The following is a 13353-nucleotide window of genomic DNA, read 5'->3' on the forward strand; positions in this document are numbered from 1 at the left end:
TCTGTCCTCTTTCATGTTGGTGGCATCTTCAGGCTTGCTGAAAGGTGTGAAGTGTCATGTTTAGCATTATATGAAGAGGGACTGTTTCTTCCTCATCTCATCTTTAGGAGTAAAGAAGCTTTTCTCACAATTCTCTCTTGGAGGCCTTCCAGTGATAGGTTTCCACTCAATTCTCATTGGCCAGGATTAGGTTCCATGCCCATTCCCAACCAATCACTGGCAAACAGAATGGGTTAAAACTAATACTGGAGAGTCAACCACGATGACTATTCTAGGAATGATTTGAAAAATGAGGGGCGAGTGTGTGTTTAATCAGTCTTGACATCTGCTGTATTTTGGGGGAAAATTTTAAGAAAATGTATTTCTCTATGATTTTTGTGTCTGTAGTGACTCACCATGTTTTATTTTTTAAAATTGAAGATCAGTTGATCTACAATGTTGTGTTAGTTTCTGTTGTACACCATAGTGATTCATAAAGAATCAAAATGAAAAAGAAAAATATACTTTTTCATAATCTTTTTCCTTATAGGTTATTACAAGATATTGAATGTAGTTCCTTGTGCTGTACAGTGGGACCTTGTGTTTATCTGTTTTATATATAGTGGTTTGCATCTACTATTCCCAGGCTCCTAATTTATCCCTACTCCCTTTCCCATTTGGTAACCGTAGATTTGTTTTCTGTGTCTGTGTGTCTCTTTCTGCTTTATAAAGAAGTGTGGTTCACCTTTGAATGTCCTTACTTGTAAAACTTGGTGCTTGAGCAGAAAGACTTCTGATTTGAGATAAGAATGTAAAACAAGTTGACTGATTTTAAGTGCCATAAACACTGTGAACTCCCCACTCTTGGGCCGAGCAATGAGAGAAAGGGCAAGTTGGAATTTATTTTTACCCCAAATGCATGTTTTAAAGTGAGCATTTCCACCTTTTCCCTAATCATTGAAAAAATATATTTTAATAAACTTGATTATTTGGGGGCCTAATTAAATCTGGCAGTTGAGTTTTCAGAATAGATGCAGTAGTAAAATTAATTATTTTGTGGTGGATGCCTTTGAACATAATATTCAAGTGTACACTGCAAAGGGCTTTGCCTTATTTGGTATCTTTCATTCTGCTCATCTAGATTTCAGTCCTCAAATTAGGGCTCTAGTTCGCCATCTATTGGTCTTGGCATTGTGTTTTTAACACCTTGCTGTATTTTGTGCAATTACCGTTTATGTAGAGATATGTGTGTATGCATTTTTTAATGAACTAAATTTTCCTTCCCAGGATTATAAACTAAAAAGCCAAGACTTAGGATCTCTTTTGGAGGTGCATACAAATAGGTATACATGTATTCGTTTATTCTTTGTGTAGTTTGACTCTGTGACTTTCTTAGCTGCTTTCTTTTAATATTTGAGAACCATGACTATGACTAAGAGTGTGATTTTAAGAGTACAAATGGAAACTCACGGAAATTTAGGTGTAGATGTTGTAGGAGCTGGTGAATTGGTGTAACTTTGTGGGAGGACTAAAACTGTAAGGTTTTTTTTTGACTAACAGAAGTGATGCATACGACCGGATATTGGTTCTGGTAAGCCACAAAACAGTATTGAGCATTTCTCATCTTCCTTTTTGGTAGTAGAGCATACCATCTCTGCTGAATATGATGATTTAATTGTTGGAAACATTTTTTTCCTTCTGTCATTTAAAGTAATATTTTGATGAATCCAAGAGTTCCCTTTTAAAATCTCTAAGCACTGAATTCATCTTTTGGCAACTTTCTCTTTAGTTTCAAAGGATGGTGGAATTATAATTTGCGTAAATGTGACACTTTGTATTATATTGCTGAATTTTTTTAATCTAGAAAAAGTTCCATGATTTTAAGCCTCTGTTTTGAGAAAGAAATGAAATACTGTACTGACAAACTGGTCATGAGAAATGATAAACTGCCACCACTTTAAACCAACTCTGGTAGGAAAGTAGAAGTTTGCTTTTTTTGTGAGATTTGGTTTTCTCTATGGAGTTCTTTGTTAAACTTTTAGCATAGCAGTGAACTTCCTTTTGGTGGCGACAGGAAGCATAAATACTCATTGTGTAATGCCACTTGCCTGCTTTGGCGGATCTGCCAAGCCATGACACTCAAAACAAGACGCGTGCTTCTTAACGAAAACTACAGTTCCCAGCGGGCCAGGCGCTGGTGGGCCATCGCTTCCCCTCTTGCTCCCGGCTGGCCCTTCCCGGGCTGGCCCGGCGCGGGCCCTGGCCCGCGCCTGCGCAAGGAGGACGTGCGCCTTTTTCTTTTCTTTCTTTTTTTTTTTTTTTTTTTCCACCCTGGCGGCTGCGGAGCGCGGCAGTGGGGCTAGTGCCCAGGCGTGCTGCAGTGTACGGAGGCAGGCTGCTAGGACAAAGGGCGGCAGAAAGCACTTCACTGGTCAGGGAGCTCCCCACCTGATTGAGCGCACGTTTCACCCTGGAATAGTGTGGCACCGGCGGCATAAGCCTGTTTACTACACAGTTCACTACTCCTCGCTCACGTCCTCTTGCTCCGCCGCGCCAGCCTGCCTTGCCCCTCATAGCCTGCGCGCGGCCCCGCCAACCCCAGCGCGGAGGGAATGTGACGGCGTCAGTGCCTCAGGTTAGCTTCATCCCGCCAGGAGTGAGGGTCCGTGCCCGCCTGCCGCAGTGCCGCGTGCCGTCGCCGCACGTCTGGGAGCGGCTGGGTCCCGGCGCCACGGTCTCCGCAGTTGGAGGTGCAGAAACAGCGGCCGCAGCGAGGAGCCATGACTGAGGCGGCGGCGGCGGCGGCGGCCGCGCCTCCTGGCGGCCCGCGGGGGCGGCGCGGCGGGCGCCCCCTGGCGGCGCGCCGGGGCGGAGCGGCCCTTCACCGCCGCAGCCGCAGCCGGCGGAGGCGCTGCTGTCCCTCCTCCCCGTGTCCCCGGCGCTCGCCCGCTCGCTCGCTCGCTCCATTCTCCCTCCGCTTCAGATTAAAGGGGGGGAGGGAAAAGAAGCTCGGCCGCCATTTTCCCAGTGCCGCCGCCACCGCCGCCACCGCTCGCCCAGCCGGCGGGAGAACCGAGCACCGTAGCGAAGCCGACTCGTCTCGCCGCGGCGGCTCGGGGGGCGGCCGGAGCGCGCTCCCCGGCCGTGAAGAGGCGTCCGGGGGTGGCGGCCGGGGTGCGGGCTCGGGCTGCGGACGGCGGCGCTTGTTTGTGTGGGGCGGGGGGGCGGCTTCACCCTCTGCCCCCGCCCGCTCGTCCTCCCGGCCGGGCTGTGGTCCCCGGCCGTGCCCAGGCCCCGCCGGAGCCGAGGAAGGCCAGAGAAAGGGCCCGAAAGAGAAGAAAAAGCGGCCGCTCCCCGCCGCCGCCGCCGCCTTCCCCTCCCCCTCCGCCTCGCCCCCCCGCCCGGAAAGTCAGGGCGGCTCCGGGCGCCGGGGGGGAGGAGAGCGGCGGGCCCGGGCCGGAGCCGCCGCCGCGCGCCCCCGCCCGCCGCCGCCGGCCCTCGGCGCCCAGGCCGGGGGCTGTTTGCAAACTGCGCCCATTTTGTGGGGCTGAATCCGCCCGGGCAACGCTCTTCCATCACGTGGTAGGTGCTGCTGCTGCTGTTCCTCTCCTCCTCCTCCTCCCGCTGCCCTTTCTCCTTCTCCTCGCTCTCCCTGTGGCTCCCATTTCTCCCTCTCTTTGTTAGTTGTAACTAGAAAGGCAAGGCAGGGCAGGAAAAATCCCCGGAACTTTAAATGGCCTCTCCGGGCTTCCCCGCTGCGGGTCCGGGGCTGGGAGTCGCCCCAAGGGCGGGGGTGTGCGGGGGCCCTTCCCCACCAGCTGCTGCCTCGTTCGCCAGCTTTTCCTTTGGCGTTCTATTTAAAAATGCGGCCTTAAGAACACGATTTATTCCCGTATAAAAAGACCCCAAACAAACTCTGGCTGTCGCCTTGAACTTCTCTTGACTGCAAAAGGCCTTTCTCTGCTCGAAACACACATCTTGCGTGTTTCACGGTGTGTATCATAACTCAGATTGTTTAGTGAGATGTTATTTGTTTCATTTATTTATTATTTTTGTTGCCCGTAAATTGAGGTCACTTACGTTTTCAGATCTAGTCTCTCTCAGGCGGACGTGTTTCTTTCTTTTTTTTTTTTTTAACTAAAGAGGAAGAGACATTTATTTGCTTTTAAGTGAGTTTGGGGGCCTGTTTTCCGGCTGACGGTCTTTTGAGTCTCAGCAAATAGTTTGATTGTTTTCCATATGATAAACAACCCTACCCTCATGTTTTACTTAAAAATCCTTTTGTTTTCCGTTGTCGGGATCCCAGTGTGGTTTTTTGGAGAAACACGTTACTTAACTATTGCTTATCGATTGCCTTAGGGAAGAAGGGGTGACATGATGGCGCCACTTTAAATTGCTCTTTACTCCTCCTCCGTTTTCTCCCTCTTTATTCTGGAGGTCACTGAAGCATTTTTCGTGACCTATTAATAAAACTACTTAAGAGTGTTAACAGGACAAGTTGTCGGGCTAGAGTTTAGTACCTTGAAGGTCGGGAGACCCGAATCCCGAGGTCCCCAAAGTTCCGAGAAATCTCTCTAGTCCTCCGGCCTCGCCTCCCTCCCTTCCATTCACAATCCTGGTGTTGCCATCTCCTTTGTCACGTGGCTAGCAATCATTGTGTTTTTTTGTTTGTTTTGAGGTGTGTGTTTATATTTTAAATTGTAGCCCAGAGAAACCTCCCCCCTCCCAATTGGAGAGATCAAAACGTTTTAGTATTTTTTTAGTTTTAGAGTCGGAGAGCATTTATAATAAACGATAAAATTACATAATCTTTGCCTTGCATAATCATGATATAGTTACAGATTGTTACTGAACTTCGTCTCTAAAGCACTTTGAAGTATGGAAAGTAGAACATTGGGTATGTTTTCCATTTTTCAGAATAGTTTGCAGTATTTCCCTTGCTTTTTGGGTCATTTAAAGTACCACTATTTACAAGGGCTTAAGTGGGTGTGTTTTCCCCTCCCCCCTTCTATAGGCTGTACTGGGTTCCTTTTCTAACGTACTTGTCTGACCAATTTAGAAATTTTCAATTGTGTACAGGCTTGTCATTTAAAACATTTTTCTTTTCTCCTAACAACAGTGAATACTTTTGAGTAATAGTTTTCTATCTAAAGGTATTTCATTACGTTTCTGTTACATTTTTCATCCCGAGAATTTTGCAATTAATCCTGTAGGTTTAGAAGAATGTTTTTCTGTTATCTGCTTCTTCGTATCAGTTTTCCCAGTAATTGGATAAATTCCTATTTTATAAAATACTAAGTACATTTCTCTGTTGTTTCTACATAGGGTACTAGCCACTTGTCAATTTGAAAAGAAGATCTGCTGTGAGTTAAAAAGTAAATATGAAATGTAACAATTCTCAAGTATACATTGATTCATTTCCTTTTACTATGGATAGTTTGAATGGTTTTGGGCCATTTTCTTTGCTAACAGTTACATCATGTCATGTGATATGTGCAGTGTGATGTGTAGTTCTAAAAATAAGGCAAGGTAAAAATGCTCATCCCTTGGGAATTTAAAAAATCTATTGGAAATGTGGGATAACTATCCCCAGTCATGGAATTCTGATTTCAGTTTCCACTAGGTTTATCCAACAAAGTATGCAGTTCCTTTGACCTTTAGCATATTTGATGTGTTTGTTAGTGATGTCTTGATTTGAGGTGGTTTAATTTTTTAATTCGCAAGTGTGCACCACTTGGAGGGTAACACAGGCATGACAAAACTCTTAACATCTGTATTAAGGCAAAGATGATTGGTCTTTGATGATTGCCTTATTTAAGTATATATATAAAAACAAGTATTTCTGATTTATGCCTGTAGACAGAAGAGTGATCGATTAAGTGTTGATAAAGCCATGAGATGGGGTGGAGTTTTTGGTCTTTTACATGAATCTATTTAAGTGAAGTATTTAGAAGTATTCCTGCTTTTTTCCTGAAAGTTTTGTTCAGAACATTAACATTTGACGTTTGTGGTTTGCCAAAGTGAAATGTTAAATTTTTGTCTGATTCTCTTCCTGCCTACACATTATTTCCATGGTTAAACCTGCAGAGCATACTTTGATTGTTAGGTGACTTATCATTATCCTGTTGAGGAAAATTCTGGAAGCTAGAAAATGAGTGAACCTTAGTTCATTTTTGAACTTATCAGGGTGAGAAGAAAGGAAGATAATTCATTTTTTTCTTCTTCAAACACTGCCAGTACTCTTTCATTTCTAGTCATGCTACACTGTAACCACTGTTAATCCTCTGGATTTTATTGGTTGACCACAGATTTTTAATTGTATTTTAAAGTGAATAACAAGTTATAGATTTGTTCTGTTTGATATAACCTGACTCATGTAATTTGTAAACATAGGGCCATTGTGATTGGTGATGCTGATTTGAGAAGGTATTTTAGTATTGAGTAGTTCTAGTTAGGAACTTTCTGAAGTAAAGCTTAGTTACCTTGTTACAGTACTGGAAAAGCAATTTTTAAATGTTGTAGAAAAAAAGAAACAACCAAACATACTAATCCATACTGGATTTTCTAAGCAATAGTCATTGAAAATCTTATGTTTAAACAGTAATGTTTATTCCTCTTAAATTTAGTCACCTTCTTTGTGGAGTTTGGTAGGAGCTGTTTTTTTCTTCTTGATGAGGCCATTAGACACAGAAATTAAATGACTTCCTGGAGAGAGAGATTTAAAAAAAAAATTAATGGTGTTCCCCCTAGCCCCACCTCCAACATCTCTCTGTTCCTTTGAGTTTGGAAAGGAGGTCTTCGGTTGATTGCCCCGGAGCATATCTCATTATTGAGTGGTTTATTTAGAGTTTTAAAGTACCTTTTCTTTTTCCCTCTTTCTCTTTTTCAAGTAAGTTTCTGCCTTGATTGGTTAGACTGTTGTAGGTTTCAGTAAAGTGTCCCCAGGCACCTGGACTTCCTACTGTTTCAGTGCAAAGAGTACTTGGAACATGTCTTTTCCCTAAAATAGGACTTTAACTCTTTCTTGGAAATCTGTATTAAGACTAATTTTTGAGTCTTGACATTGCTTCTGAAGATACATGTTTAAATTACAGCTTTTATCATAATAAGTTGCATATTAGCCTCTGGACATTCTAAAAGCTGTGCAAAGGTATTCCTGCCAGAATATAGTAATTCATGACACAAAACAACTCTTTCATCAGTACTTCCTTTTCCCTAAAATGTAAGATCAAAACTCAGTGAACTACAATAATGGTTAGAAAAGATAATATGAATTTAAAAAGACAAGTATCCCACTGTGCTAGAGAACACCAACACTTGAGGGCCTTAAGAAGTAGAAAATAAATGGTGTCCTTGGTTGTCACTTGCAGATTGTGGAGAGAATTGTGGGTCAAGGGAGAGACCAGTATGTATGTTCGGAGGGTCACTGTTAGTTATTAGTTAAGTTATCCTACGTTATCTGCGTTCATCAGTGTTCCTACATTATGCCATGTGCCTGTCTTTTAGGCTGTAGGGTCACAAGTATAGGAGAAAATAAGCCAATGAGTGTGACTTACCAAAAAGCCTAGATGCCAAAAAGAACTGAAATAGATGTTTTTTTCTTTATGTGTTAAGCTTTTCTTGTCTTTGATAGAATAAATCTGAAGCAAGGTGTGAGGAAGCTGACTCCAAAGTAGAGAGCACAATTCATACTTATGAGTGAAAAACAAACTTGGATAGTCTGAGAGAAAAACTTAAAGATTGTATGTAAAGATTTTAAACCATTATGCCAAGAGGCTTTCAAGGTAGAGAACTTTTAAATTCTTGTTTCTCCGTTGAGTAGTGGTGTCTGGCAACTCACCTGATAGCTGTTACCTTCTGCAAGCTTTGTTTTTCTAAGATTTTAAGCTAGCCCCATAAGATTTTAACATTTGAATACCATAGCCTACTAGGGAGTTATTTAGCTGAGAATTAGCTGTATATATTTTATTGTTGACTGTAAACTTGCTTTTTTTCCCCAAATTTTCTTAATTCTAAGTTCTAATTTTTAAAATTTACTTTCTCCCTAAGCTTTTGAGAGTGAGGAGGTAAATTCATTGCAGTTTTATCTAAATGTAAAAAACTTTGGTTATTGTTATTTGAACCAGGAATCCTAAATGAGATCTCACTCTGAATTTTAAGTATAGCAGATTCTGCCCTTGTTTGGAAAAAGTTGCTTAAGTGGCATCAAACTTAATGGAATCCCTCACCTTTTAATTTCTTTTTAAAAAGGGAGCAGCTTAAGGTCAGACTTGGTTAAATTCAGTTGGAGGAGAAGTGTTGGGGAATAAAAAAGATGAATCACAATTTTGTTGTTAGGGGTTTAAAACAAAAATTGCTAAAAACTGATATCCAGGCTTTCTCTTGATATTTGCTATTTGGCCTTTGTGAGCGCTTATTAGCACCTCCACTGGAGGTTGTGAAGGGATAGAGACGAAAAGCTAATTAGTTTAGCTTCCGATGTTTGCTAGCATAGAAGCTTTGCAGAAGTACTGGTCTAATAAGTTAAACTGTTCATATATTTCCTGGAGAACTGAGGATATTTGAAGACCTTAAGCCCTCATTTCAAAAAATTTTGACTGCGTCTTTTGCATTTACTACTTACCTCCTACTTTTCCCTTTGGCTTTCCAAGGAAATGAAAGAAGAGTTTTGGTATTGACTTTTAACATTTCCCTGGCATTGGAAAAATTAGTTTTTAAAAATCATTTATTCAGTATTCTAAAAGGGTAAGGTTGATTTCAGTGAGATCCCTGGAATTTGGGCAAAGACCTCCTCCTCGCCACTCCAAGAAGAAACTGTTTGCTTTTGAATTGCTTGGACCCTTCAAGAAGTGTCCGATTTTAGCATTGTTCAGAAACAATTTATTAGAGTTTGTTAGAAAAAGATGAGAGAAAAGTACCTTTTCCCTTTGTCTTTTGTGAGTTAGACTGGTAGGAAACTTGAATTCAGTGATAGGGTAGAAGTGTGGGATAAATATAAATAAATATGCTAATATAGTTATCCTTCAAAACAATTTTGTTTGTATGTTTTTAAACACATGCGATCATACCTGTTATAAGATCTTATTTTTCACTTAGTTATCTATTAGAGATTTTTCACATCAACATAAACAGTTCTTTTTAAAAATAGTTGCATAATATCCTACTGTGCCTTTTAAATTTAGGGGTTTTTTTTTTTTTTTTTTTGCATTAAAATTCTCCAGTGAAAGAACCGTGCATGTATCTATGTATCTATGAGAATATTTCTATTGGATAGGCTCCTAGAAGAAGTACAGTTATTAAGTAAAAGTTCTGAGTAGTGACATTTAAAATTTTGATAGCTATTGCCTTCAAAAAGCTTATATAGCCAAATATAATAGTTTAAAAAGTATAGTTAAAAAGTTTGCATGTGCTTGGCAGTGTAAATGACTGAAACTTGAAATAGATAAAGTCTGTTCTAGATTCAGGTGATTCTTGCTTCTTGTTGGATTGTTTCCACTTTATAATCAGACATCCCCATTAACTTCATAATGGATATCTATCTAATACATTCAACTTAGAATACTCAGGTTAACTAACATGTTTTGGTCCACTGCCTGCCAGGCACAGTGCTACATGTAGGGGACAGAGATAAAACAAACCATAACTCTCCTTTTAAGAAATACACAGTCTAGAGTAGGGATGGAGGAGTGACAGAATTGGGAGTTTATATTTCAATATGAGCTGTTAACCAGGGTATCTGTCATGGGAGTGCAGGTAAGACCCTAGGAAGGGAGGGACCTTTAACTCAACCTGGAATGAATGGGGAGTACTTTAAACATGTAATCTTGCAGCTAGAACATGAAAAGCAAAGGTGCAAGGGCATGGTGGAGCCTGGAACTATAAGATTCAAGTGGTTAGAGTGGAGACAGGTTAGAGATGAGGCTGAGTGTTAAAGGCGGGCAGTTATATGCTGCATGGGAGTTTGGGTTCATCCTTACCCTAGAGTCACTGAAGGATTTTAAGCAGGAGCATAACATGATCGGATTTATTTTCCCTCCCTTCTTCCCTCTTTTCCTCCTTTCCTAGTAATCATTTTGGTAGTGGACACTAGATTGAAGGCTTGCTGAGACAGGAAGAAAGAACAGTTGGGAGATTATTACTGCCTGGATTACTGTAATACATAGAGGTCCTGAACTAAGGCAGTGGTATTAAGGATGGAATGAGTGACTGTGCCTGTCATTCTACCAATTGAACCCTCCCTATTTATTTAGACTTCACAATTTAGTCAGAATGTCATCTCTTTCTGGAAGCATTCCTTGATCCCTTCAGGCAAAACACAGTGGTTTATCATCTGGGCTTACCTTCACCCCTAATTTCTGTATTCTTTTTTCTTTTTTTTTTAAATTTTATTGACATATAGTCAGTTTACAATGTTATGTCAGTTTCTGGTGTACAGCACAGTGCTTTAGTCATTACATGAACATACATATATTCGTTTTCATATTCTTTCTCACCATAAGTTACTACAAGGTACTGAATATAGTTCCCTGTGCTATATAGTATAAGCTTATTGTTTATCTATTTTATATGTAGTAGTTAGTATCTGCAAATCTCTAACTCCCAATTTATCCCCCTCCCTACCCTGTTGGTAACCGAAAGTTTGTTTTCTATGTCTGTGAGTCTTTTTGTGTTTTGTAAATAAGTTCATTTGTCTTTTTTTTAGATCCCACATATTCTTGTCTTTGCCATTGATGACACTGCTATAGTTCTTAGCATCTCCATCGTTAGACCATGAACTCCTGTAGTCTTCTGTTATTCATGTCTAGTATTAGTATACATTTAAGTAAGATATCTGGTAGATGGTAAATCAGTGATTGGGATCAGAATTCATTCACATAGGGAATGTTGAGGGGCAGGACTTGGTCGTGGATTTGGTATTGGGGCCAGGGAATGAGTTTAGGAAGTAACTGGGCAATGCTGAACCCTTTTTATTCTCTAGGTTTTAACTTAGATGTTTTTCCCCACTCTCAGCTTGTGTGAGAGCCTCCTAATGTCCCCCAGGATTCCCTGATCACACAGTGTGTCTGTCTTCACTGGTCCATGTCATCCTTGTAGACAGCTGATAAGGGGCTTTGAATGCTGTAGGCATTTTAATAAACTGTTTATTGGAGATTATTCCTTGTTGACTTTCCTCTAAAGACTAAAATTCAGAATGCTAGTGTCCAGCAATTAAGGCCCTTTCAGGTGAAATCTAGCCTCATACTACCTAATATAGTGGTTAAACGCATGGACTTCAGAGTTAGAGATTTGAATCGGAATCCTGCCTCTGCAACGTAGTAGTTGCACCTTAACTTCTGAGTATCACGTTTCCTTATCTATAAAATGAGAATAAGAGTACATGCTTGTCTTATAATGTTATTGTGATGATTAAATGAGGGTGTATGTGTAAAACACTTAGCAGAGTGAACAGCTATCATAAGAATCTATCCTCACATCAGAGCCGTGATTCCCTTAGTAACTAAAAAGCTTAAGAAGCCTTGCCCTGTTGGCATAGGAAAGTGTTAGGGACTGAGGTGGTGAGGTCCATGTTATTTCTTTGTTTTATAATGAAAATTTTGCCTCCCACTTCCTATTGTATCCTGTAACAAACCTCCATTTGTTTCCATGGAAAAGAAATACTTTCCAGTGTGTCCTATAATGTAGCTTTCAGTACTTTATCACAAATCACTACATAGCTGCTTTTTTCCTCTCTTTTTGTGAAGCTGCACTTTTACCTCTTGATTCATCCAAGTTCTGTGGATCATCTCCCAAATCCTTCCCTATTATTTTGATTGTGTCCACCTCTTGATTAGAATTTCCTCTTCTTTCTCTGCTAAGCAAAATCTTACACTTGAAGGCCTACTTCACCAAGTTTTTTTTGACTATTCTAACCCTGTCAGTAAGTCCTTACTGTGCCTACTATGTACCAAGCTCTAGATAAAGTTAGTGAGCATGCACAGAAGGATGCTAAATAACTTTTGCTTATTTTGGGAATGGAATTAATAAATTGCAAATTAGGAAACTTTCAGATAATTTTTCTTGAGTGGTGACTTTAAGTGCAGTGTATGATTTAAGGAGGAAGAAAGTGATGTGAATCTGAATAGTATGGAAAAGTTTTTGTGGAGATGCTGTATATGGAAGGATTGATTAAGTTTTGGGCTTCAAAAGTAGTTGGATCCTCCAGGTACAGGCAGCAGCATAGGGAAAGACTGTGGAGTTGAATCTGGGGAAAGTTGAAGGTCCATGCCACCTGGTGCACTTGCTTTGATAATTATTTTGAGTTTCATCTTGAAGAATTTGGGCTCATGAAAAAGATACTACGGGCTATTCTAGAATAGAGAAGTGAGGTAATAAAAAGGCTTGGAGGACTGAGGCATCAGTCAGGAGGCTGTTCTGATAATTTAGGTATGAGCTGATGTGGACCCGGACTGGGTTTAGGTCAGTAGTGTTACGAATGGAGAAGGCATACCAGAACTGAACATCTTGATGAGAAATAAATGGAAGGATTTTATCATAAAGGAGCTGAACTTATGAAGAAAAAGAGAGCCTTCTCTCTCATCTTTTAAGAACCTTTATGTTTTCTGTTTGTGTCACTTGTTTGGCCCTTCTGTGTACTTCAGTCTCTTCCAAAGCCTGGAGGAGACTTTGGCCATTCTACTGTGATGACACTCTTGTTGAGGTTCTTGTTGCATCCTGTCTGGATTATTTCAGTAGTTTTTTCATAGATCTTTGACTTTTTACTTTCTTTTAATCCATCCTACCCAACTGGTCTGTCTAAAGTGCAGTTCTCATGTGTCACTCCGCACTTGAAAAACCTTTAATAACATTCTGTGCCTTTAAGTCTGAGTAAAGGCTGGCTATTCAAGGTTGTCCATTTAATGATCTGGCTTCAGACTGCCTTTCTGCCTTTTTCTATACTGCTTCCTCTGTTAAAATATGCTTTTATATTTCAAGCAAATTGATTATTTCTTTTAACCTCCAGAATGTCCTGTGTTTTCTCACCGTTTTGCCTTTTCCCATGCCATTGCCTGTCACTAGAATGCCACATTACCTTCTTTGCCCTAGCCTTTTACATAATGAAATTTTAGCTAATTTTCAAGTTTCAGCTAAAATTTGGATAACTTTACAGACACTTCCCTATCTTTCCTCCACCTGTTTCTTTCTTTGCTTTGTGCAGAGTCATGAGGGAATGGTGGGAAGAGGTTAGTAGAAGCCACATTATGGGTAGACTTTTCTTCCCCATCTGATTTTTGCTTCTGTTTTCAGTGAAACTGTGGTTGTTGGCCAAATGACCAAACCCTTCCCTTTGGGTCTCTGCAGCTGAACAACATTTTTGCAAGGTGGATGCTGCCAGAT

The 13353-nt window shown here is 40.8% G+C and overlaps 1 protein-coding gene across 3 annotated transcripts in view; it reads left to right on the forward strand.

Moving 5' to 3' along the window:
* The window catches only part of KANSL1 (KAT8 regulatory NSL complex subunit 1), a 164315-nt gene that overhangs the window by 21559 nt on the left and 129403 nt on the right, over positions 1 to 13353 (forward strand). Inside the window, exon 1 of one of the 3 annotated variants that reach the window (XM_032457168.1) lies at positions 2992 to 3561. The exons of the other annotated variants lie outside the window; for them this stretch is intronic. The gene's annotated coding sequence lies outside the window, so the exon portion shown is untranslated. Of the gene's footprint in view, positions 1 to 2991; positions 3562 to 13353 lie in introns of those variants that run through there. 3 annotated transcript variants of the gene reach the window in all.

This window comes from Camelus ferus, chromosome 16 (assembly GCF_009834535.1).
Source record: "Camelus ferus isolate YT-003-E chromosome 16, BCGSAC_Cfer_1.0, whole genome shotgun sequence".
NCBI classification, from domain to species: domain Eukaryota; kingdom Metazoa; phylum Chordata; class Mammalia; order Artiodactyla; family Camelidae; genus Camelus; species Camelus ferus.